The following is a 25,400-nucleotide window of genomic DNA, read 5'->3' on the forward strand; positions in this document are numbered from 1 at the left end:
CATCAGCCTCGAAGCCTTTTTTTCCCGGTATGATGTGTGTGCACAGGAGCTGTCTCTTCCATTGTCACGGTTCTCCCTGTAGGTAAATGCTGCACCCGTTTGTACAGATGCTGGGCAGAGCAGAAGCTGTAGTGCCAGTCCACAACGGCAGCTCGGTGCTGGGATCCTGCTGCAGCTCTCCCAAGTGAGGAGGTTTTTGTTTGTTGGTCACGGATGTGTTAGAGGAATTTCCCAGGTTTGGTATCTAATGGGAAACCCCGGGGATGCTTCAGGGTGTCAGGGCTGGTGAAAGATGGTCCGTGTCGGAGTGGCTGCCTCAGTCCTGTGCGCTGGCTCCCCGCAGGGCGGCATCGACACCTGCCAGGTAGGAGCCTGCGACAAGGCAGCGCCCAGCGGCACCGGCAGCCCCCTAGAGCCGCCCAGACACCCCCCGGCACGGGCTGTGCCTGGCCAGTCGCCCTCCCACCACCGCTGGGTCCCCACCGCTGCTGGGGCTCCCCTTCCCCGGCTGCAGGTCCTTGCCCAGGGCCCCACTTGCCCCAGAGGCCCGGGACTCTGCCCAGAAAGCCCACCCAGCGCTCCTGGCAGCCCCGAGGTCCGGCTCCCAGCCCTGGAACATCCCTCTTGCACCCGGCCAGCGTCGCTGTGCAGAGATGAGCGCCAGCCCTACCCCACGGGCCCACCACCCCCTCCCAGACAAGGTCCTGTCGGCCCCAGCACCTGAGCAGCGCCTCTGTGCCGCGGACACAGCTCTGGGGGTGCTGGCAGAGAGAAGGAGCCGGCCCCAGTGCTGCCAGCGGCCACCCGACACCACCGTGACCCTCTTTCCTCCGTCGCAGGGGGACACCGGCGGTCCTCTCGTCTGCAAAGACAGGAGTGCTGACTACTTCTGGCTCGCTGGGGTGACCAGCTGGGGGAGAGGCTGCGCGAGAGCAAAACGGCCCGGAATCTACACCTCCACTCAGCACTACTACGAGTGGATCCTGGAACAGATGGGGCTGTACTGGACACCAAGGGCGGCTCCAACGTCACGGCCATGGAGTCCTTCTCTCAGCGCCTCAACCCCTCTTCAGAGGCCCAGCCCAACACCAGCACAGTCGGGCTGGTTTAGCTCCTGCCCCTTTCCCCTCCAGCAGCTGCTGCAATTCTTTACCCGGCTGCAGGGGCTCCTGCAGATCCTAAAGGGAACAAAGGCTTGAGCAGCAGGAGGAAGAGGATCCAGCGCAGGCGGCAGCGGACCAGGGCCATCTCCTGCTGGGACACTCCCTGCCTGCGGACCCAAAGGCAGCCTCCGTGTCAAAGGCCTGCTCCGTCCTGCCCACGCTCCTCTGAGCGCACACAAACGCTCAGCCTGACTTAGTGGTTGAAATAAAGTTGCCGGGTTTCCCAGCTCGCCACGCTGCAGGCCAGTTCAGTCTCCTGTGCAAGGCAAGGACTTCCATGCCTGGCACCTGCAGGGTGAGGCTGCAGGCAGCCACGTCGGGCACAAAGGGAAAGAGTCCCTCCAAAGGGCTGACCCCGGCCTGGTCGCAGAGGAAGGTGCTCAGAGCCACCCGGCACGGAGGGGACTGGCACATCGGGGCAGAGAGGGGACAGGAAAATGGATGTGACACGCAGACAGCTCTGGGGCACGTGCACACACACACACACACACACACACACACCCCACGCGCACAGGCAGCGCGTGCACACGCTGCAGCACACACGCACGCGGGATGCAGCCACCCGCACCCCCGCACGCACGCTTGCCAGCAGAGCAGGGTAATGGGGGGAGCAGAGCAAAGGATCCTCCTGTCGCCGACCCCTTGACAGTCTGCAGCTGCTCTCCATCGCTCATCGCCACCCAGACTGAGAAGGCTGAAGGGGTTCGGTTCTCCTGGAGTCGGGGCCAAATAACGGGCACTTGTCGCCGCACATCTGCACTTGGGACTCGTCCACGTCTGACTGACACGACCACGGCTGTGTAACACAGCGCAACACCCACAGTCTGTCCTAACACTCGATAACCGCGCCCAGAGGGCACCGCTCATGAAACAGCAGGGCCAGGCCTGAGGCAGAGATCTGCCCAGGGCAGGGGGAACGGGGAGGAAGATGCCGTGCTGGAAGCGCTGGGCTCCTGAAGCTGACGGCAGCACGGGCGCCATCCGGACAAAAAGCTCTGCCGGCTCATTCCCATGGAGTAATTAGCGGGAGGTTTCGCTTTCTGTATGTGTGAGGTTGTCCTGTCCCTTGCTAGAGGGGGGTGTCTCGTGCAGGTGGGCAGTAGGGGACGTCCCGATGGACTCAGCCCTGGCAAATCAAAGCTGTGTCCTAAGGACAGAAAGCAGAGCTGAGCTGAGAGACGGGAGCACTGTGACAGCCACGGCCTGACGGCCAGGCCAGAAGAGCAGAGCTCTCCAGCCTCCATCCGAAGGGGCCACTCCCAAAGTGCCTCCTGCCCTCTGGTCAGTAAAGCCGTCCCTGACAGAGCGGGGACATCTCTGAGAACGGGCCCGACACCTCCACTAGGAACAGCAGACGAGCCCCAGGTGTCTTCAGCACAGGGTGGGCTGCATTATCGACAGCCAGGGAATTAACTAAATGCCGTTCGACTCATTTGCCTGCTTCATCTGGAGCACTTTTAAATCCCCATACACGGATCCAAGGTGCCGGAGGAATTTTAACCAGGATGCTAAACAGTGGTCAAGAAAGGGATTTTAAATAGACAAATGGAACTTCCTTCAGTGTTGAAGGAGCTGTGAATGAACTGCTCATCCACCCTGGGTACCAGCTCTTGCTAGAAGGAAGATTTATTTGGCTCCATCTTGCTTAAAATACTGAGCTGAATCCGCAGATCCTGTCCTGGAGGAAGAGGTGACCCTGCCCTGAACCTCTGTGCAGCCCCAAACTGCTGCTGCAGGTTAAGGGCCAGAAGCAAAACAGACCAAAGAACGAGCTGACAGAAACTGCTGGGTTTGGAGGCCTGGTATCCCCCTCCCACAAGACACGTCCCAAGACACCTGGGCTAAAGGATTGTTCCTTCCAGTACCAGAGGTCCTACAGCCAACGCCCTTGTTTTCTACGGGGTTTGGTCACCAGAGAGCTGCCCACCAGCCCCTGGGCAGAAGAGCACACATCCTAATTAAAGGCAACACGTAAAAGCCCAAAACAACAGGAGTCGAGATTCATTGGTGGCATCTGGCAAGTGGCAAAGATACAGCAGCTTTTGGTAACAATTCCTTGAAGGGAAAGCCAGAGTTGAGAGGCATCCCCGCTGGGAGGCTCTTACAGAGGAGAGTGTCAAACAGCGTCAGCTGGCAGGTTTGGGCGTTGTCTGGGAAATGTCAAACCCTGTCAAGTACCACAGAGCTCTCTGCAGCCAGGCCCAGCGAGGGACTCCTGTGGGCTCACCTCTGAGAACACAGAGCGATGGGCCCCCAGCCCTGCCGACAGAAAACACCTTCTGAGCAGCGGGCGCAGAGAGTACAGCGCCCTCAAACCACCAAAGCAGCCAGGTCAGCCCCCGGACACCCAGCGTCTCCCCGCAGCACCTGCAGCCACGTCTGCAGCCCAGCCCTGCTGTCAGGAGTCCGCTCGGGCTGGGCGGGTCAGCGCCCGCACGTGGGGGTGCTGATGTCACCGTTCTACGGTGACCGCCAGAGCTGATCCTGCCCATGTATGGGGGTCCTGATGTCACAATGGCCGCTGTGCCCCACGGCAACAGGCCTGTAACAAGGGTCGCTGGGCTCCAGCCGTGCGTCAGTGCGACCTGGGAGGTGAGGAGAGGGCAGGGGAGGGATGGGGCTGGTCGGGGGCTGCTGAGGGAGGAGTGGGGGGTCCCACACCTCGGGGCGCCGGGGCTGTGCTGAGAGCTGACCCGCGCCCCGCTTCTCCCTCAGAGTCAGCCGAGGAGCATCTGGGAGAGACACCCCGGTGCTGCTGGGACAGGGACGCTCCCAACGCTCGCTGAGGACGTGCGCCATGGCCGAGAGGCGAGAGGAGGAGGCCCCCGACTCCATGGAGCAGGGTGAGAGCAAAGTTTCCTCCCACAGCACAGCAGAGGGGCTGTCGGGGGGTCAGCGTGGGGCCGAGCGCGGTGGCAGGGGGAGGCAGTGCCTGCGCTGCCCTTTCCTCGCCACGGCCCCCAGCCCTGCCCCTCAGCCCCTCGGGGACGGGGCAGGGCCCTGGGGACAATCCCTCAGGGATGCTTCCCCCGGCACACAGAGGTGCTCATTCCCGCTGGCATTTGCTCTCTCCCTCCAGAGTGTGTGCTGTGTGGCCAGGCAGCGGCGGACCAATTTCTCTGCGGGCCAAGAGTAGATGTGGAATTCCTGTGCGTGCATTTCTTTTGCATGGTGAGTCCCGCGGGCCAACCTCCTGCTCCCTGACATGCACTCCCAGCCACGCTCTCCTCATCACTCCTCTCTTCTTTTCTCTTCTCTTCTGCAGATTTTTGCCAGTGTGCTTTTTGACTGGCAGGATGACGAATCAGGGGAGCATAAATATGTCACTGAGCACATTGACCACATAGTCGAGCGGGCAGCGCAGGAGGTGAGCACCTGACCAGGTCAGGGAGATTTATATCAGGAGAGGTTTGGGGGAGCTTACCCCAGAGGCCAGGAAAGAAATCTCAGCCCCTCCAAGCAGCTCCAGGACAAAAGCCTTGCTCCCCGCAGCTCCACAGAGGCTCCAGCCCAGGAGCCTCATGCGCCGGGCGGATCCGTGGGCTGTGACCCGGCAGCGGCCACATCCTGCGCCCTGCCCGGAGGCGTGGGGCTGGCTGGGGAGGCCCTGGGGCTGCCGCTGACGGGGCTGCTCTGCTCTTTCCAGCGATGCTTCGTCTGCGGGGAGAGCAGGGCCGCCATCACCTGCACCCGGTGGGGCTGCAACCGCAGCTTCCACCTGCCCTGTGCCATGGAGGGTGAATGCATCACCCAGTACTTTTACCCATTCAGGTACATCCTCTCCCCTCCTCGCCCCCACCGGGGAAGGACCCAGCGCTTCTCACCTCACCCATCCCTTGCATCTGCCCCCCAGGTCCTTCTGCAGGGAGCACCGCCCAGAGCAGGAGGTGGAGGCAGCTCTGGAGGAGGACACCGAGTGCCTCATCTGCCTGGAGCCTGTGGGGGACAGAAAGTCCTTCCACACCTTGGTGTGTCCCGCCTGCAAACACGCCTGGTTCCACCGGGGCTGCATCCAGGTAGGAGCCGTTCCCTCGCCCCGGGGACACGGCAGGAGCTGGGCAGCACCAGGGCCTGACTCCTGCTCCTTCTGTTTCCGCTGCAGGGTCAGGGTCGGTACAGCACTATTAGTACCTTCAGCTGCCCCCACTGCAGAGACAGAAATGACTTTCTCAGGGACATGCTCACCATGGGCATCCGAGTCCCCATGAGGTTGGTGTCCTGCCGGCTCACAGCACAGGAGGCTGCAAGCCCTGTGCCGTGCCCGGGGCTCCCCTGCAGTCCTGCCCCTCCGCTGTCCCGTCTGCCTGGGCTTCAGCTTCAGGGAGGAGCTGGAAACCGGGCAGGGGGCAGGAGCAGGGCTGCCCTGCATCGGCCTCATGCCGGGGCAGCAGGGGCTCAGCCATTTCCCTTTCTCCATCAGCTTGCTACCACAGGGCAACAGGCCTCCATTTGAAGCACTGATCCTGAACAGCCGCTGCGATGCCCGTGAGTGCCTGTGTCCCGGAGGCAGGGAGCACGCAGAGGAACAGGGGTAAGTTGGCAAAGCAGCACCCTGGGCTCTGCACGGGATCGCTTCCTCGCCAAGAGCTGGAAGCAGAAGGACTGAGAACAGGAGCTGTGCCGCACAACCCCGTGCTGTGGTCGCTTTGTCCTCACAGCCGTGAACGCTTTTGCTTCCCCAGGCCCTGGGAACTGCTGCTGTGCAGCTCCTGCGCTGCCAGGCGCACTCACCGGCGCTGCTCCAGCGTCAGGAACAGCCAGACCAGCTGGGAGTGTGGGAGTTGTGCTGGCCAGGGCACCGGTAAGAGGCAAAGCACCTTCATGCCCCTGGGCTGGAGCCAGGGCCCAGGCAAGGCCTGGCAGCGGGTGCCCAGGCTGGGCTTGGCAGAGCCTCTCTGCCCCAGGAGGGCTGGGGGCACCGCTCCGGCCTCTCCACTGTGGCCTCTGTGCCCCTGACCTTCCCGCTTCCCCTTACAGCCTCCACTGACAGCTCAGAGCTCGCTGGCTCTGGCAATGGTAGCGGCTCAGGATCGGGGTCATTCCACGGCTCGCCAGCACCGGAGAGCAGCAGCCCCAGCACTGGTAGCCAGGCGGCATCGGGGCCGTCCGACTCTCAAGTGCTTCAGGGCAGCAGCAGCAGCTCCAGCTCACCTGGGCCCGAGCACAGGCAACGCCGCTCCCAGGTGCAGCGTCGTGCCCAGACGCCCTACAGCCGGCCCAGAACACGCCGGGAGAGGAGCCGCGCGCCAGCACCAAGGGCTGAGGGCAGCACCCCCGGCCAGGCAGAGCTGGGGACGTCCCCGGGCTCCCCAGTGCCGGAGAGCAGCAGCCCCAGCACCCCCAGCCAGGCGGCACCGGGGCCGTCCCAGGACTCCCCAGCGCTCGAGGGCAGCAGCAGCTCCAGCCGCCGTGGGCCCGTGCGGAGGAGGGACGGCTCCCGCCTGGAACGTCGGGCCCAAACCCCTTACAGCCGGCCCGGACGCAGACGCGGGACCAGCCGTGCGCCGTCCCCACGTGATGGCCCCGATCCCCCTCCACCAGCACAATAAAGTTGTCCGTTGGCCTCTGCCCTGGGAGATTCCCCGCTCATCTGTCGGCTTCCTCCGCCTCTCCCTTTCTCCAGGGGCAGCGTTAGGGGCCGGGCCCAGAGGGTTTCTTCCCCCGGGGCCTGGCAGCCCTTGCCCAGCCCTCCCTCCTTGCGGGCTGGCCTTGGCCGGCTGCCCAGCGCCATGGCCGTGTGCCTCGGGCCTCGCTGGCCCCGCAGCCGGCTCAGTCTCCCCGGGGAAGGGTCACACCAGGGGCAAAGCTCCTTTACTTTACAGGTGCCGACCGGTGCCACGGCTGCAGTTGTGACATGGAGATGGCTGCAGACGGTCTAGCAACTGTAATAAAACAGTAACAGTGATAGAAAGGACAAGCGGGTGCTGCACCCTGTGAGTGCAGTCCTGGCACAAGGAGTTCTTGAGGCGGGACATGAAAGCAAATGAATCTTACCTGGCTCTGATTTTTCTGGCCCGGGAAATCTGTTCCCAGCGTGATGTGTCAGCAAGTACTGGGAAGTGAGTGAAGTGCAGGCCACTGATGTGCTGTAGTGAGCTGGCGGGAAAGCCGTTGGATGAAAACACACCCCTCCTTGCTAAGCAGAAATGGGAATTCTTTAAGAATTGTCTGTTGGGTGCTGGGAGGACTAGTTGGGGACTACATCCCCCCTGTGTCGGCGTGGAACAGACGTCTGGCTCTGGGCTGGCACAGCAGAGCCCCAGCGGGACGAGGCTGTGCCTGCCCAAATGCACAGCTACCTGAACCGTAGCCACCAGCTTCCAGCAGCACCAGAAAGTGTGCAGGGCTTGAGCTGTGCCGGAGCTGGCTGTAACGCGCCAGGTAAACCTGTTCTCTGGTGTCTGACTGCTGGGGCAGCCTTGCTCTGGCTGGGGAACAGGAGCTCTGGAGGCAGTACTGTGACAGCAGGAGTGCTGTGAAGCAACGAGAGGGAGCAGTGTGTCGAACTGCACCGTCAGACACCGCAGACCTTGGGTGTGACAAAGGGAACTGCTAGAGCACAGGGCAGAGGGCGCGGGAATTGTGTCCTAGGTGGCTTCCTGGGGAAGACGGACTTTTTCTCACGACTTGGCTTGCCCGCTCCCCACTGAGCTTGGGGATGCAGATCTCGGAGCTGCCTCCATTTCCATGGGGCTCTGCTGCCGAGCTGCCCTTCCAAACCCTGTGGAGAACGGACCCGCAGGGGGACGCTAATTACCTTGCATTTTGACCATAATGGCCTGGGGGGAAGAACAGGGGCAGCTGTAAGGAACAAAGGAGATGTTATGTCTGATGATCCCGGATCTTTTTTCCCTGGGCGTTAGGCCTGCTGTGGAAGGCAGGAGGAGGCAGTGGGAGCCCGGGTCTGCTCAGCTGTGTGGGTGCCCCGTTCCTGAATCCCGGCTCAGCAATGGGATGCTTGTTAGAAAGCAGGGATCGAGAAGGGAGACCTGGGCCAAGCTCTTGGCTGGCAGAACTGTGCTGAACTCTGTGGCCTCGCACCAAGAGCTCATTTGCCTCCCAGCGCTGGAGGGCTGAGCAAATGCTCCCCGCGGATGGGAAACAAATTGATCCGTCTCCCCCCTGCCCTTTCCTTCGTCCTTAAGGAAAGGGGGAAAACCCTACTGAAGATGGGATCCCTGGCACTAAAGCTGAGTTGTGTGGAGTTACTTTCCAAACGGGCATTACCTCTATGAAACCAGAGCAGATGAGGAAGGTCGGCGTGGCTGAGGTTTGGATTTAGCTGCCGCTGTGGCTCTGACAAGGCCATGAGCCCATCCTGCCATAGCTGAGTGTGAGCAGCACAGCCCACTCGAATACCTGCCAGAGTCAGTGTGTCGGACCCCAGGGAGCTCCTCTTCCCCAGGTTCACCAGCTGGAGAAGAGATGGTGTCCATCCTCACCCTGCCGCGGGCTGTGGCAGCCGCCTTCGGGAAAGGAGTGGGCTTGGTCTGGCTCTGGGCAGCGGAATGGGATATTTACCCTGTGCCTCAGAGGTACCTCCTGGGCAGAGCTAAATACTAAGTGATTTTTTTGGTGAATGTTCATTCTCATTCTGATTTCATGCTGTCTGCACTCTTTTGTCGAATCCCGACTGTTCTCCCCAGCTGTCCATCACCCACACTCCTCTTTGATGGCTCTTGTCACAGACAGCCTGGTAAAAAGATCTTGGTTATTTTCTCTTTCCTTTTTTTCCCTTTGACAAGAGCCATGAATTTTTGCAGCTGTCCTGACTCTCCTCCCCTGCGCTCCCTGGGCAGCAGTGTGGAAGTGAGAGCTGCCCCCCCGGGAGGAGATGTGCTCTTCTGCCCAGGGGCTGGTGGGCAGCTCTCTGGTGACCAAACCCCAGAGAAAACAAGGGCGTTTGCTGTAGGACCTCTGGTACTGGAAGGAACAATCCTTTAGCCCAGGTGTCTTGGGACGTGTCTTGTGGGAGGGGGATACCAGGCCTCCAAACCCAGCAGTTTCTGTCAGCTCGTTCTTTGGTCTGTTTTGCTTCTGGCCCTGGATGTAGTCCCCAACTAGTCCTCGCAGCACCCAACAGACAATTCTTAAAGAATTCCCATTTCTGCTTAGCAAGGAGGGGTGTGTTTTCATCCAACGGCTTTCCCGCCAGCTCACTACAGCACATCAGTGGCCTGCACTTCACTCACTTCCCAGTACTTGCTGACAGATCACGCTGGGAACAGATTTCCCGGGCCAGAAAAATCAGAGCCAGGTAAGATTCATTTGCTTTCATGTCCCGCCTCAAGAACTCCTTGTGCCAGGACTGCACTCACAGGGTGCAGCACCCGCTTGTCCTTTCTATCACTGTTACTGTTTTATTACAGTTGCTAGACCGTCTGCAGCCATCTCCATGTCACAACTGCAGCCGTGGCACCGGTCGGCACCTGTAAAGTAAAGGAGCTTTGCCCCTGGTGTGACCCTTCCCCGGGGAGACTGAGCCGGCTGCGGGGCCAGCGAGGCCCGAGGCACACGGCCATGGCGCTGGGCAGCCGGCCAAGGCCAGCCCGCAAGGAGGGAGGGCTGGGCAAGGGCTGCCAGGCCCCGGGGGAAGAAACCCTCTGGGCCCGGCCCCTAACGCTGCCCCTGGAGAAAGGGAGAGGCGGAGGAAGCCGACAGATGAGCGGGGAATCTCCCAGGGCAGAGGCCAACGGACAACTTTATTGTGCTGGTGGAGGGGGATCGGGGCCATCACGTGGGGACGGCGCACGGCTGGTCCCGCGTCTGCGTCCGGGCCGGCTGTAAGGGGTTTGGGCCCGACGTTCCAGGCGGGAGCCGTCCCTCCTCCGCACGGGCCCACGGCGGCTGGAGCTGCTGCTGCCCTCGAGCGCTGGGGAGTCCTGGGACGGCCCCGGTGCCGCCTGGCTGGGGGTGCTGGGGCTGCTGCTCTCCGGCACTGGGGAGCCCGGGGACGTCCCCAGCGCTGCCTGGCCGGGGGTGCTGCCCTCAGCCCTTGGTGCTGGTGCGCGGCTCCTCTCCCGGCGTGTTCTGGGCCGGCTGTAGGGCGTCTGGGCACGACGCTGCACCTGGGAGCGGCGTTGCCTGTGCTCGGGCCCAGGTGAGCTGGAGCTGCTGCTGCTGCCCTGAAGCACTTGAGAGTCGGACGGCCCCGATGCCGCCTGGCTACCAGTGCTGGGGCTGCTGCTCTCCGGTGCTGGCGAGCCGTGGGATGACCCCGATCCTGAGCCGCTACCATTGCCAGAGCCAGCGAGCTCTGAGCTGTCAGTGGAGGCTGTAAGGGGAAGCGGGAAGGTCAGGGGCACAGAGGCCACAGTGGAGAGGCCGGAGCGGTGCCCCCAGCCCTCCTGGGGCAGAGAGGCTCTGCCAAGCCCAGCCTGGGCACCCGCTGCCAGGCCTTGCCTGGGCCCTGGCCCCAGCCCAGGGGCATGAAGGTGCTTTGCCTCTTACCGGTGCCCTGGCCAGCACAACTCCCACACTCCCATCTGGTCTGGCTGTTCCTGATGCTGGAGCAGCGCCGGTGGGTGCCCCTGGCAGCGCAGGAACTGCACATCAGCAGTTCCCAGGGCCTGGGGAAGCAAAAGCGTTCACGGCTGTGAGGACAAAGCGACCACAGCACGGGGTTGTGCGGCACAGCTCCTGTTCTCAGTCCTTCTGCTTCCAGCTCTTGGCGAGGCAGCGATCCCGTGCAGAGCCCAGGGTGCTGCTTTGCCAACTTACCCCTGTTCCTCTGCGTGCTCCCTGCCTCCGGGACACAGGCACTCACGGGCATCGCAGCGGCTGTTCAGGATCAGTGCTTCAAATGGAGGCATGTTACCCTGTGGTAGCAAGCTGATGGAGAAAGGGAAATGGCTGAGCCCCTGCTGCCCCGGCATGAGGCCGATGCAGGGCAGCCCTGCTCCTGCCCCCTGCCCGGTTTCCAGCTCCTCCCTGAAGCTGAAGCCCAGGCAGACGGGACAGCGGAGGGGCAGGACTGCAGGGGAGCCCCGGGCACGGCACAGGGCTTGCAGCCTCCTGTGCTGTGAGCCGGCAGGACACCAACCTCATGGGGACTCGGATGCCCATGGTGAGCATGTCCCTGAGAAAGTCATTTCTGTCTCTGCAGTGGGGGCAGCTGAAGGTACTAATAGTGCTGTACCGACCCTGATCCTGCAGCGGAAACAGAAGGAGCAGGAGTCAGGCCCTGGTGCTGCCCAGCTCCTGCCGTGTCCCCGGGGCGAGGGAACGGCTCCTACCTGGATGCAGCCCCGGTGGAACCAGGCGTGTTTGCAGGCGGGACACACCAAGGTGTGGAAGGACTTTCTGTCCCCCACAGGCTCCAGGCAGATGAGGCACTCGGTGTCCTCCTCCAGAGCTGCCTCCACCTCCTGCTCTGGGCGGTGCTCCCTGCAGAAGGACCTGGGGGGCAGATGCAAGGGATGGGTGAGGTGAGAAGCGCTGGGTCCTTCCCCGGTGGGGGCGAGGAGGGGAGAGGATGTACCTGAATGGGAAAAAGTACTGGGTGATGCATTCACCCTCCATGGCACAGGGCAGGTGGAAGCTGCGGTCGCAGCCCCACCGGGTGCAGGTGATGGCGGCCCTGCTCTCCCCGCAGACGAAGCATCGCTGGAAAGAGCAGAGCAGCCCCGTCAGCGGCAGCCCCAGGGCCTCCCCAGCCAGCCCCACGCCTCCGGGCAGGGCGCAGCATGTGGCCGCTGCCGGGTCACAGCCCACGGATCCGCCCGGCGCATGAGGCTCCTGGGCTGGAGCCTCTGTGGAGCTGCGGGGAGCAAGGCTTTTGTCCTGGAGCTGCTTGGAGGGGCTGAGATTTCTTTCCTGGCCTCTGGGGTAAGCTCCCCCAAACCTCTCCTGATATAAATCTCCCTGACCTGGTCAGGTGCTCACCTCCTGCGCTGCCCGCTCGACTATGTGGTCAATGTGCTCAGTGACATATTTATGCTCCCCTGATTCGTCATCCTGCCAGTCAAAAAGCACACTGGCAAAAATCTGCAGAAGAGAAGAGAAAAGAAGAGAGGAGTGATGAGGAGAGCGTGGCTGGGAGTGCATGTCAGGGAGCAGGAGGTTGGCCCGCGGGACTCACCATGCAAAAGAAATGCACACACAGGAATTCCACATCTACTCTTGGCCCACAGAGAAATTGGTCCGCCGCTGCCTGGCCACACAGCACACACTCTGGAGGGAGAGAGCAAATGCCAGCGGGAATGAGCACCTCTGTGTGCCGGGGGAAGCATCCCTGAGGGATTGTCCCCAGGGCCCTGCCCCGTCCCTGAGGGGCTGAGGGGCAGGGCTGGGGGCCGTGGCGAGGAAAGGGCAGCGCAGGCACTGCCTCCCCCTGCCACCGCGCTCGGCCCCACGCTGACCCCCCGACAGCCCCTCTGCTGTGCTGTGGGAGGAAACTTTGCTCTCACCCTGCTCCATGGAGTCGGGGGCCTCCTCCTCTCGCCTCTCGGCCATGGCGCACGTCCTCAGCGAGCGTTGGGAGCGTCCCTGTCCCAGCAGCACCGGGGTGTCTCTCCCAGATGCTCCTCGGCTGACTCTGAGGGAGAAGCGGGGCGCGGGTCAGCTCTCAGCACAGCCCCGGCGCCCCGAGGTGTGGGACCCCCCACTCCTCCCTCAGCAGCCCCCGACCAGCCCCATCCCTCCCCTGCCCTCTCCTCACCTCCCAGGTCGCACTGACGCACGGCTGGAGCCCAGCGACCCTTGTTACAGGCCTGTTGCCGTGGGGCACAGCGGCCATTGTGACATCAGGACCCCCATACATGGGCAGGATCAGCTCTGGCGGTCACCGTAGAACGGTGACATCAGCACCCCCACGTGCGGGCGCTGACCCGCCCAGCCCGAGCGGACTCCTGACAGCAGGGCTGGGCTGCAGACGTGGCTGCAGGTGCTGCGGGGAGACGCTGGGTGTCCAGGGGCTGACCTGGCTGCTTTGGTGGTTTGAGGGCGCTGTACTCTCTGCGCCCGCTGCTCAGAAGGTGTTTTCTGTCGGCAGGGCTGGGGGCCCATCGCTCTGTGTTCTCAGAGGTGAGCCCACAGGAGTCCCTCGCTGGGCCTGGCTGCAGAGAGCTCTGTGGTACTTGACAGGGTTTGACATTTCCCAGACAACGCCCAAACCTGCCAGCTGACGCTGTTTGACACTCTCCTCTGTAAGAGCCTCCCAGCGGGGATGCCTCTCAACTCTGGCTTTCCCTTCAAGGAATTGTTACCAGAAGCTGCTGTATCTTTGCCACTTGCCAGATGCCACCAATGAATCTCGACTTCTGTTGTTTTGGGCTTTTACGTGTTGCCTTTAATTAGGATGTGTGCTCTTCTGCCCAGGGGCTGGTGGGCAGCACTCTGGTGACCAAACCCCAGAGAAAACAAGGGCGTTTGCTGTAGGACCTCTGGTACTGGAAGGAACAATCCTTTAGCCCAGGTGTCTTGGGACGTGTCTTGTGGGAGGGGGATACCAGGCCTCCAAACCCAGCAGTTTCTGTCAGCTCGTTCTTTGGTCTGTTTTGCTTCTGGCCCTTAACCTGCAGCAGCAGTTTGGGGCTGCACAGAGGTTCAGGGCAGGGTCACCTCTTCCTCCAGGACAGGATCTGCGGATTCAGCTCAGTATTTTAAGCAAGATGGAGCCAAATAAATCTTCCTTCTAGCAAGAGCTGGTACCCAGGGTGGATGAGCAGTTCATTCACAGCTCCTTCAACACTGAAGGAAGTTCCATTTGTCTATTTAAAATCCCTTTCTTGACCACTGTTTAGCATCCTGGTTAAAATTCCTCCGGCACCTTGGATCCGTGTATGGGGATTTAAAAGTGCTCCAGATGAAGCAGGCAAATGAGTCGAACGGCATTTAGTTAATTCCCTGGCTGTCGATAATGCAGCCCACCCTGTGCTGAAGACACCTGGGGCTCGTCTGCTGTTCCTAGTGGAGGTGTCGGGCCCGTTCTCAGAGATGTCCCCGCTCTGTCAGGGACGGCTTTACTGACCAGAGGGCAGGAGGCACTTTGGGAGTGGCCCCTTCGGATGGAGGCTGGAGAGCTCTGCTCTTCTGGCCTGGCCGTCAGGCCGTGGCTTTCCCAGTGCTCCCGTCTCTCAGCTCAGCTCTGCTTTCTGTCCTTAGGACACAGCTTTGATTTGCCAGGGCTGAGTCCATCGGGACGTCCCCTACTGCCCACCTGCACGAGACACCCCCCTCTAGCAAGGGACAGGACAACCTCACACATACAGAAAGCAAAACCTCTCGCTAATTACTCCATGGGAATGAGCCGGCAGAGCTTTTTGTCCGGATGGCGCCCGTGCTGCCGTCAGCTTCAGGAGCCCAGCGCTTCCAGCACGGCATCTTCCTCCCCGTTCCCCCTGCCCTGGGCAGATCTCTGCCTCAGGCCTGGCCCTGCTGTTTCATGAGCGGTGCCCTCTGGGCGCGGTTATCGAGTGTTAGGACAGACTGTGGGTGTTGCGCTGTGTTACACAGCCGTGGTCGTGTCAGTCAGACGTGGACGAGTCCCAAGTGCAGATGTGTGGCGACAAGTGCCCGTTATTTGGCCCCGACTCCAGGAGAACCGAACCCCTTCAGCCTTCTCAGTCTGGGTGGCGATGAGCGATGGAGAGCAGCTGCAGACTGTCAAGGGGTCGGCGACAGGAGGATCCTTTGCTCTGCTCCCCCCATTACCCTGCTCTGCTGGCAAGCGTGCGTGCGGGGGTGCGGGTGGCTGCATCCCGCGTGCGTGTGTGCTGCAGCGTGTGCACGCGCTGCCTGTGCGCGTGGGGTGTGTGTGTGTGTGTGTGTGTGTGCACGTGCCCCAGAGCTGTCTGCGTGTCACATCCATTTTCCTGTCCCCTCTCTGCCCCGATGTGCCAGTCCCCTCCGTGCCGGGTGGCTCTGAGCACCTTCCTCTGCGACCAGGCCGGGGTCAGCCCTTTGGAGGGACTCTTTCCCTTTGTGCCCGACGTGGCTGCCTGCAGCCTCACCCTGCAGGTGCCAGGCATGGAAGTCCTTGCCTTGCACAGGAGACTGAACTGGCCTGCAGCGTGGCTAGCTGGGAAACCCGGCAACTTTATTTCAACCACTAAGTCAGGCTGAGCGTTTGTGTGCGCTCAGAGGAGCGTGGGCAGGACGGAGCAGGCCTTTGACACGGAGGCTGCCTTTGGGTCCGCAGGCAGGGAGTGTCCCAGCAGGAGATGGCCCTGGTCCGCTGCCGCCTGCGCTGGATCCTCTTCCTCCTGCTGCTCAAGCCTTTGTTCCCTTTAGGATCTGCAGGAGCCCCTGCAGCCGGGTAAAGAATTGCAGCAGCTGCTGGAGGGGAAAGGGGCAGGAGCTAAACCAGCCCGACTGTGCTGGTGTTGGGCTGGGCCTCTGAAGAGGGGTTGAGGCGCTGAGAGAAGGACTCCATGGCCGTGACGTTGGAGCCGCCCTTGGTGTCCAGTACAGCCCCATCTGTTCCAGGATCCACTCGTAGTAGTGCTGAGTGGAGGTGTAGATTCCGGGCCGTTTCGCTCTCGCGCAGCCTCTCCCCCAGCTGGTCACCCCAGCGAGCCAGAAGTAGTCAGCACTCCTGTCTTTGCAGACGAGAGGACCGCCGGTGTCCCCCTGCGACGGAGGAAAGAGGGTCACGGTGGTGTCGGGTGGCCGCTGGCAGCACTGGGGCCGGCTCCTTCTCTCTGCCAGCACCCCCAGAGCTGTGTCCGCGGCACAGAGGCGCTGCTCAGGTGCTGGGGCCGACAGGACCTTGTCTGGGAGGGGGTGGTGGGCCCGTGGGGTAGGGCTGGCGCTCATCTCTGCACAGCGACGCTGGCCGGGTGCAAGAGGGATGTTCCAGGGCTGGGAGCCGGACCTCGGGGCTGCCAGGAGCGCTGGGTGGGCTTTCTGGGCAGAGTCCCGGGCCTCTGGGGCAAGTGGGGCCCTGGGCAAGGACCTGCAGCCGGGGAAGGGGAGCCCCAGCAGCGGTGGGGACCCAGCGGTGGTGGGAGGGCGACTGGCCAGGCACAGCCCGTGCCGGGGGGTGTCTGGGCGGCTCTAGGGGGCTGCCGGTGCCGCTGGGCGCTGCCTTGTCGCAGGCTCCTACCTGGCAGGTGTCGATGCCGCCCTGCGGGGAGCCAGCGCACAGGACTGAGGCAGCCACTCCGACACGGACCATCTTTCACCAGCCCTGACACCCTGAAGCATCCCCGGGGTTTCCCATTAGATACCAAACCTGGGAAATTCCTCTAACACATCCGTGACCAACAAACAAAAACCTCCTCACTTGGGAGAGCTGCAGCAGGATCCCAGCACCGAGCTGCCGTTGTGGACTGGCACTACAGCTTCTGCTCTGCCCAGCATCTGTACAAACGGGTGCAGCATTTACCTACAGGGAGAACCGTGACAATGGAAGAGACAGCTCCTGTGCACACACATCATACCGGGAAAAAAAGGCTTCGAGGCTGATGCCAAATCAGACTGCGAATATTCAGCCTCTGGCTAGAAGCTACACAAAAGCAAACTGCTTTGGGGAACATCAACAATATCCATGACTTTCTCACCCTCTTCATCACCCATCTGAGAGGCAAGAATCTCCTAAAGCCTCTTTCACAGGCACAGCCCTGAAACCCCCCCACTGCTTCTCTCCGAGTGTGCAAACAGAATATGGAAAGTACAACTCTGAACTCTGTGTGGGCAGTTTCTGAAATGAGACAAGTCATTTTAATGAAGAGAGACCTTTTGCCTTGCACCCGGCAGCTGGCAGGGCTGTGGGCCCAGCATCCCAGAGCAGAGAGCGGGAATGGATGCAGGAACACCCCTCCTTCTGCTGCTTCTTGGGAGAACTACAGTTCAGACACTGGACCCAATACTGACAGAACAGGTCTCTTCACCTCAGTCTTCTCTATGGTCAGGTTAGTTCAGCGTGTTCAGTGAGTTAGGTGTGAAGTAGAAGCTCTGCACAGACACTGACCTTTGTGCAGAAAGCCAGAGGAGCAGCCGGGCTCTGCAGAGGGGCTGGGCTCCAGCACACCCCTGCTCACCCCCCACATCTCTCCCAGCACCTCCCAGCTGGGAAACACTGTCCCACAGCCAGAAGGCAAGAGCCCGCCTGGGCCAGCTCTCGCCCTCGGGCTTCATGCCGGTTCCTGAGCAGCACCTCTCGGCTCTGGTGACCGGCACCCTCTGCAGCACCGCTCCGAGGTGTTTCATCAGGCTGAACCCCCCAAATCCCCACAGAGAGAGGAGAGAATATGAAATGTGTCACTTCTTTCCCACCTGAAGTAAAAATAAAGGGCTAAAATTCCCTTTCCCTGGGGAAACCTGACAGGTAAACCCCGCAGACACCACAGACCCCTGCAGAGAGCAAAACCCCCCGAGTTCAAGGGAAAAGGACAGCACAGTCACACAGCAGAACGTCTGCACAGCCCCAGCTGTGACAGAAACCTCTTTTTTTGAAAACAAATTCAGAACCATGAAGAAGTTTGGGTTTTTAGAGCAAAGCGTTCCCCTTCCCCAGCGATCCCACCCCCCAGGGAAATGGGCCCAGCCCCTGGCTCACCCACTGCTGGGCCGGAGCCACCACCACTAGTGCTGGGGCTGCCGGGGCTGGTGCCACCTTGGCGGGAGAAACATTCCGTCACTGCCAGCACACAGGAGTGTTTAGAAAGGAGGAATTCCCACTGCCTGGGTGACCCGAATCTCTGCAGGAACACCCCTCAGGGGAGGCCATGGAGAGCTGGAGGCCTCCTGCCCAGGCCGCCTCCCTGGAGCCCACGGAGCCCTGGCAGAGTGTCGCAGGCAGTGGGCCCTGTGGGGCCAGGGGGACCCCGGGGGGCTCCAGCACGTTGTGTCCCCCCAGCACCTGCCCACACTCCTGCCTGTGCCGTGAGGGGTCACTGGGGACCCGGGGGGTTATTGGGGGTGTTATTGGGGTTCTGTGGGAGTTGTGGGGGTTATTGGGGTCCCTGTGGGGGTTATTTGGGTCCTAGAGGGAGTGTAATGGAGTCGGGGGGGTGTGGGGGTCCTGGAGATGTTAGGGACCGTTCCTTGCGGTTCTGGGTCTGGAAGGATGTAATGGCGTCTTGTTACTTGGGGGGTGTTATTTGGGCCATGGGGGAGTTGAGGGCGTTATTAGTGTCGGGGGTGGGCTGTGGGTCTAATGGGCTCCTGGGGACGGTTTCTGGGGGAGATATTGGGGTCCTGGGGGCAGTAATGGGGTGCAAGAAGGGTCCAGTGGGAGCTAGTGGGGTCCTGGGACAAATGGTGATGTGCCAGCTGGGCGCGTGGGTGCCTTTTTGTGCCCTGAGACGCCTTGGGAGGGGCAGGATGGGCTAAAGCTTCCCTCCTCCTCCTCCTCTCCGGGCTTTGTGGTCTCGCGGGACACCCTGGGTGCGGGGGTGTGGCCCTGGGCGCAGTGGCAGAGGGACACTGCTCGGGGGGTCCCTGTGGGAAGGACACCATGGGACTGGGCTTGTTGCTCCAGCTTGATTTAAAAAAAAGATTTATTGAAGTACGGCCGTTTCCCTGAGAACTGCACCTCTCCGAGGCTCATCAGGCGCAGCCGCACAGCGACCGCAGGCTCCATCCTGACCTTGGCTTCTGCTTTAGAGCTGTCAGGATGAGGATGGTCTGAGCTGCCAGGGACCTGATCGACGACTCCACATCGTTGCCCAAGGACTGGAGGGCTGCAAGAGAAGGAAAGGGAGCAGAGGTGAAGCCCCCTGCCCGCAGAGAGCCCAGCAGCCCAGGCTCTGTCCCCTGCCCCACCAGCCCCCGCCAGCACAGCACTGCCCCCGCTCACCACTGTGGCAGATCTCCCAGAGCTTCTTCCACCTGAGGATCCTCCAGTGCCGCGCAGCAAGACCTGGGGCACAGAGCACCAGTCAGAGCTCTGCTCCCCCTGGGCAGGGCTGTCCTCCAGCAAGGACAGCACCTGAGGGCGCTGGGATCCAGCAAGACCCCCAGCGAGCCCCACCAGTGGGGACTGGGGCCAGGAGGCCAGAAATAGGGCACTCACCGATGAACCTGACGGCCTCCTCTCGCATGGTGGCCTGAGGGTCCTTCAGGTAGGGCAGGCTCTGGAGCAGATACTCGTCCACGCTGTTCCTCTTGTGCGTTATCTGAGGGAGCACGGGAGCACGGGGCTGGTACGGACCCTCCGCAGCCATCCGGAGCAGTCCCTCCTGCCAGCACCCCCGCTCCCTCCCAGTGAGTCCCGTCTCCCAGCCAGGAGCCCCGTGGGGCTGAGGGGCAGAGAGAGCCGCAGGCAGAGGGGGCTGGGGGTGCTGAGACCCCTCCGTCCCGCTGCCAGGGCCCAGCTGGGCCGGGCTCTCCTGGAGAAGAGCCCTGGGGGCTGCGTGCTGGAGGGCAGGGAAGGAGGATGCAGCTGGGGCAGCGGGGCTGGAGCAGGGCGGCGATGCAGAGCGGCACAGCGCCTCCCACGGCACAGCTGCAGCCCCCGTCCAGCCCGCCCTGAGGGTTTGGGGCTTGTCCTTACCAAGCACTCTCTAATCAGGTGTGTCTGCTCTGTCTCGGCCAGGGAGCTGAGCCTCCTCCAGCCCAGGAACACTGCACAGGCGCGGAGGGTGTCCCAGGAAGCCTGTGGAGAAGCAGAGGCCGGGCGATGGCACCAGAGCCCGGGGAAGGAGACCTGGCATCCTCCTGCTCTGGGCCTGGCACAGCCCCGGGGGACAGGGATGGGGGCTCAAAGCACACAAAGCCCGTGGGGACTCGGGGGCTCGGTGGCCACAGGCCGCTGCTGAGCAGGGAAATGTCTGTGCCCAGTTCCCCAGCCCTGCTGGTGCTTGGGGCTGCAGGGACCCTTCCTCTGGGCTGGGGGGCCCCACCTCCCCCTCCAGCTCTGCAGCACTGGGACCAGTGCAGCGGGACCTGCCGTGACACATATTCCCATTGTCCCTCACGCCCAGGCCACCCCCGTGGTGTCAGCACACCCTTCCCCGCGACACCGATCGCTGGTCACCGCACCTTGGCCACGCTCTCGATGGGCTCGTTGGTGTGGAAGAACAGAGGCAGCAACACCCCCTGCACTTTCTTCACCATTTTTTTCTTATTTCTCCACACCGCGGTCTTCATCACATCTTTGAAGAGGCGGATGGAGAGCTCCCGCACCCGGCTGCACTCCTGGCAGGGAGGAGGACAGAGGGAGCTCAGCACCAGCCGCTCCTCGCCCACAGGGAGCAGGGCGGCAGCGTGGCCGGGGGAGAGGAGCTGCTCCGGGGTCCGAGCCTGAACGCAGGAGCCGTCGGCCAGACCTGCAGCTGTGGCTCAACGCCCCGGAGCCCTGAAAGGGCCCGGAAGAGGAGCGGGGAGGGGAAGAGCCCCCAAAGGCTACACAAGAGGAGTAAGGGGGGGACCCCTGCCCAGAAGCTTCCCGCATGGCCACCCTGAAGGGCACCCATCCTGCAGCCATCGCCTCGGCTCAGGCTCCCATGGCAGCCTTACATCATCGAAGAGGGGCAGGAGCTTCTCCGCCAGGCTCAGGGAGATGAGGTTGGCCTCCTCCCTCTTCACGTGACCCAGCACGTTGATGAACAACACCAGGACCTTCGTCTTGACATCGGCGTCGGCATCTGTCAGGGTCTCCAGTACGTCAGGGAGCAGCACCGGGAGTTTTCTGGCCTGTACGAAACACACCGTTGCCTTTTTGTGAAGCGGTGAAAGACCCCCCCACCGCCCCAGCCCCCACCTGCCGATGTGGCTCCCCTTGCCGACCCCCCACTCACCGTTCCAGGTGTTTGCGACAGCGTGATGAGGCCCGTGAGCACCAGCGAGAGCATCACTGGGCTGGGATGCCTCAGGTACCGCTGGGCTTTGTAGAGGGCAGAAAACTCCTTCCTGTCGATGTTAGCGCAGGCCAGGAGCTACAATGGAGACAGCGGTGAGAGACCAGCAGAGCTGCAGGGCTCCCTCCCCGCACCAGCACGGTCCATGGCAAGGGTCTCCTCTCCCCCTGCGGCCACCTCCGAGTCCCCACGTCTCTGACCCAGGACCAGCAACCGCCTCGACTCTGGTTTCTGCCCCTTCCCGGGGTCTCCAGGCTGCGGAGCTGGGCAGGGGGATGCCGGCAGGGGGGAGGGCAGAGCGCTGCCTGTGCCGGGACAGGCTTGGTGGGGCCAAACCAGCGTGGGGTGGGCCCGAGCGTGTGGCACGGGGGTCTGGCTGGTGCTGAGCAGGGGAAGGAGGAGGAGGAGGAGGAGGAGGAAGGCAGAGCGGTGGGGCTGGGCGTGGGTCACTCACCGCCAAGGGGTAGATGCAGGCGTCATCCGTGGCAGAGCTGAACACCCTGCACAGCCGCCAGTCCTGCAGCACGCCGAGCAGCTCCGACATGACTCTCCGCAGAGCCCAGGGCACGGAGATCATCACCTCCCACATGGCCATGGCCGCCCTGCGGAGCCAGAGCCAACTCGCTCAGCAGAGCTGCCTCGGCTCCCCCGGACCCCGGCCCTGCCCACCCCCTCATTTCGGGGTGTCCGGGGAGGCCGAGGGGGGTGAGGTTCTGTTCCCGTGGGGCAGGGGCTCTGCTTGGGCCGGCTCTGGCTGCAGGGGGAAGCGCGGCGGGATGGAGAGCCCTGCTCCTCGGGGATATCCCGCAGTTTCCCGTGGGTCTGGCAGCCAGAGAGTCTCTGGGCCACTCTCCCCGTGGGGAACGAGCCCTCAAGGCTGTCAGGGCTGGTACCTGTCACACGTTGGAGAGATGCTCAGAAGGCTCCTGACCACCTCCCTGGGGCTCCAGTCTGTCAGCAGCAGCAGCAGTGAGTGCAGGCTGCGCCGGGCCGGCTCCTCGCGGATCCGCTCCACATTTCTGTGGATGTGTCTCAGGATTTTTGGCACCTGGAGAGGACACGGGTGAGGATGGTGCTGCCCTTCCCACCCCTCCCTGCTGCCTAGACGTGGCTTTGGGTGCCCGAGAGAGCCCGGTTAGGGCAGGAGGGAAGAACAAGATTTGACACGTCTTGACACGGAAGGACAATCCAGCCACGGGGCACTTACATCCGTCAGCCAGGACACGGGGTCTGTCGTGGCCATGTCCACGATGTCACTGCCCATCTGCCTGTCGTGGGCATCGTCTGCCGTCAAGGCCTCGATGGCCACGAGGAGAACGTCCGTCTTCTGAGAAGGCCAGAAGTATTCGCCAAACACCTACGGGAGGAAGGACGGGGGAAGACGTGTCACGCTGAGCTTGGCTGAGCAGCTCGACCACCTCTGGGTCCCTTTGCTCACACAAGCCGATGCCACGGACAAGGGTCCCGGCGAGGGGGGAGCTCGTTACCGTCCTCATGTCGCTGCAGTCAAGTAAAGAAAGCAACCAGGCGCCGTCAGAATCCCATCCCGCTTCCTCTGGAATCTCCTCTGGCAGCGTCTCGTCTACACGGAATCACAGAAGAGTCGGTAAGACAACGGCCATCTCGGCCAACCAGCCTCCCAAGGGGTGAAAAGAGCTTGAAACGGGGGAAACGGGGTCCTGGCGTCAGCCCCCTCACTCACCCATCCACAGTGGCTGGACCGTGGACACCTCCCAGGGCTCCGGCAGAGAGCTGCTCTCCTGGGGAGCCCCGACCTCCTCCCAAACCACGCTGGGGCTGCTGGGGGGTCTCTCTGCCATCCTCAGAAATGGCTGAGGGACGGTGGGGGGGTTCAGCTTTAAGGAGCGATGGGAAAAGACGCGGGCTGTGCTCAGGAGTCTCCTCGCTGTGCTCCTGCCCTGTCCCTTTCCCGTCCTGTCAGACACTGCGGGGCTGCGCTGCTCAGATACGGTGCCGGGGGTGACACGGAGTGGTGTCACAAAGGGGGTCACATTGTGACGCGTCACCCAGGCCGGGTGGGGCAGGGTTCCGCTGGGCGGGGCGGTTACCCAGCTCGCCACTGGGCCATGACTCCTCTCGGGGTGTCCCCAGGCCCCCATCATGTCCCCTCAGCACCTTCCTGGACCCCCCGATTCGTCCCAGAGGGTTCTCACACCCCGGCACGGAGCCCGGACCTTCTGCTTCGATCCGGCAGAAACCCTCCAGCCTGCCCCGTCTCTCCCTTGCGGTCACCTGGAGCATTTGCTCGCCCATGTCCAGTTCTCTCCCACACCGCCAGAGTAGGTTTTATCTGCTACAAGAGTTTCCTGGTTTCAGCCGGGATAGAGTTAATTTTCTCCAGCTGGGAGGGAGCACAGCCCCAGGGCTGTGTTTCGCAGCAGCGGGATCTTCGTTCTGTCGGGGTCACTGGCCAGGAGCGGGCTGTTGGCCGGTGGGTGGTGAGCAGTCGCCTTGTGCATCACCCGTTGGTACTTTCCATTGGAGCAGACAAGGAGCTTTTGGCAGCTTTTTTCCCAAAGCCGGGGTGAACCCACCGCCCCCCAGCTCCAGACCTTTGTGGGAAGCCCCAGCAGTGTTGGGGGGGGACCCCAGCGGTGGCATCCCCAGGCCCTGCAGGTCACCCTGGGACGCTGGGCTGGGAGAGCCCGTCACAGTGCCTGTGCCCGAGGGCCTGGCCCGGGGCTCTCTGGGACGCCACCAGCCCTCCAAAACGGGCCACATCTCCCCGGGGACACGGGCACAGCGGAGGTGGCCCCGCAGACCCTCCCCAACCCGCTCCTCTCTGCTCTCTCCTCCAGACCCCCCTGCTTCTGATGACGAAGACGACCTTGTCTTCTCCCGGGAAGACATCAAGAAGCAGGGGCTGCTCCTGATGGAATCCAACAAGAAACGTGGCAAGAAGTAGCGGCTGCTCCGCGCACGAGAGCTCTGGGTGCCCCCGACCACCCCTTGTGCTCTGGATGCCCTCGGCCACGCGTTGTGCTCTTTTTCTAAATACAGAAAATACTCTTAGACTGAATACAGCCGGTCTTTGTCGTTCTTCCAAGCCCACAGCAGAGCTGGACCGGGAGCTCCTCGGTCCCTCCTGTCAGGCAGAAGCAGCGGCGTCAAGCCCCGAGGGGAGCTGAGCTGGGTTTGGAGGCAGCCCCGTCCCCCTGCCCCTCGCCCAGCTGCTCTCCCCGCAGAGGTGGGGCTGGGCTGGGCTGGGCTCGGCTTTCCCAGGCAGAGCAGAGCTGGGGGCAGGCTGGCTTTCTCCCCCCTGGTCCTTCCTGGGACCTCTGCCCCCCCGACAGCTCTGGGAGCCCCGGGGGCTGGTGTCTGCCTGAGGCAGCTCTGGGGAAACGTGGGGCAGGGGCTGAGGCCTGGGCAGGTACCGGATCTCAGGGGGGTGTCTTCGTGTGCGCGCGTGGGAGCGGAAGGTCGGAGCCTGCCTGGGAAAGGGAGAGCCCCTGGCCCGGGCTGTCTGACCTGGCGCGGAGCCCTCGTGCCTCTCCCCTCCCCTGCTCCCCGCACGCACATGGTGCCACTCGTCCCCCTGAGCTCCGAGCCAGCGTCGGGGACAACCTCAGAGCTGCAGGGAGGTGCCTGGAGGGAAGGGCCGCCCCGAGGTGCCCCAGGCGGGCAGAGGAGGCTTCAGCAAGCCCTTGGGTCCAGGAGGGATCCCCAGCCCTGCCCAGGGCTCACAGACACCCCCCCGCGGAGGCCGCGTCGTCTCCTCTGCAAAGGCCGAGAACCGGGGGCTGCTGGTCCCCAAGCGCAGCCGAGGCCGGGGGCTGCTGCCAGGGCCCCGTGGTCCCCGCTGGAGCCCCCGGCCAGCGGCTCCTCCTCCAGCTCCGCGGGGGCCATCGGCACCAGCGCGAGCTTCCCCCGCCCTTCCCACCCGGCCCCTGCGCTTCGTGCTGACGTCGCCTGGGACGTCCCCGCGGGGCAGAACGGCTCTTTCCGCCCGGGCTCGCGGCAGACTGGCAGCGCACCCAAGCGTCGTGGTGGGTTTTGGGTGACTGCGGGGCGGGGACGGCAGCGCCCGGACACAGAACAGCTTGTGCGTTTTAAAGGGAGCTCCGGAAAGAGCGTCATGCGCCGGCGAAGGCATCTAGCGGAGCTCTCCCGGTTCGACGCCGTCCGGGGGTGCCTGGCAACGAGACCCCAGAATGACGCCCACCCCCGGCCCCGTGCCCTGCTCCCGCGCCCGCCGCAGCCGGGCCGTGGCTCCGGGATCCTCTGCTGCCGGGAGCTGCCAGCCACGGCGGGAGACACCTGAGCGCCCTCCGCGCCCCGGGGCCGGGCAGACGGCGGGGGGCGGCGCTGGGCCCCGACGCTGCCCCCTCGGCACCCCCGGGGCTGGAGGCGCCTCAGCCCGGCCGCGCGGGGCAGGCCGAGCCCAGGCAGTGCCGGGAGACACCGAGCCCCCGCCCGGCGCCCCCCGCCCGCGGCCCGGCCGCCGCTGCGGGGCGCGGGCAGCGCGGGCGGG

At 63.1% G+C, this 25,400-nt stretch overlaps 1 pseudogene; it reads right to left on the reverse strand.

Moving 5' to 3' along the window:
* LOC141972474 (E3 ubiquitin-protein ligase PHF7-like) overlaps nucleotides 1–23,182 on the reverse strand; it is a 28,362-nt pseudogene extending 5,180 nt beyond the window's left edge.
* Between the last annotated feature and the right edge of the window lie 2,218 nt (nucleotides 23,183–25,400).

This window comes from Athene noctua, chromosome 33 (genome assembly GCF_965140245.1).
Source record: "Athene noctua chromosome 33, bAthNoc1.hap1.1, whole genome shotgun sequence".
NCBI lineage: Eukaryota > Metazoa > Chordata > Aves > Strigiformes > Strigidae > Athene > Athene noctua.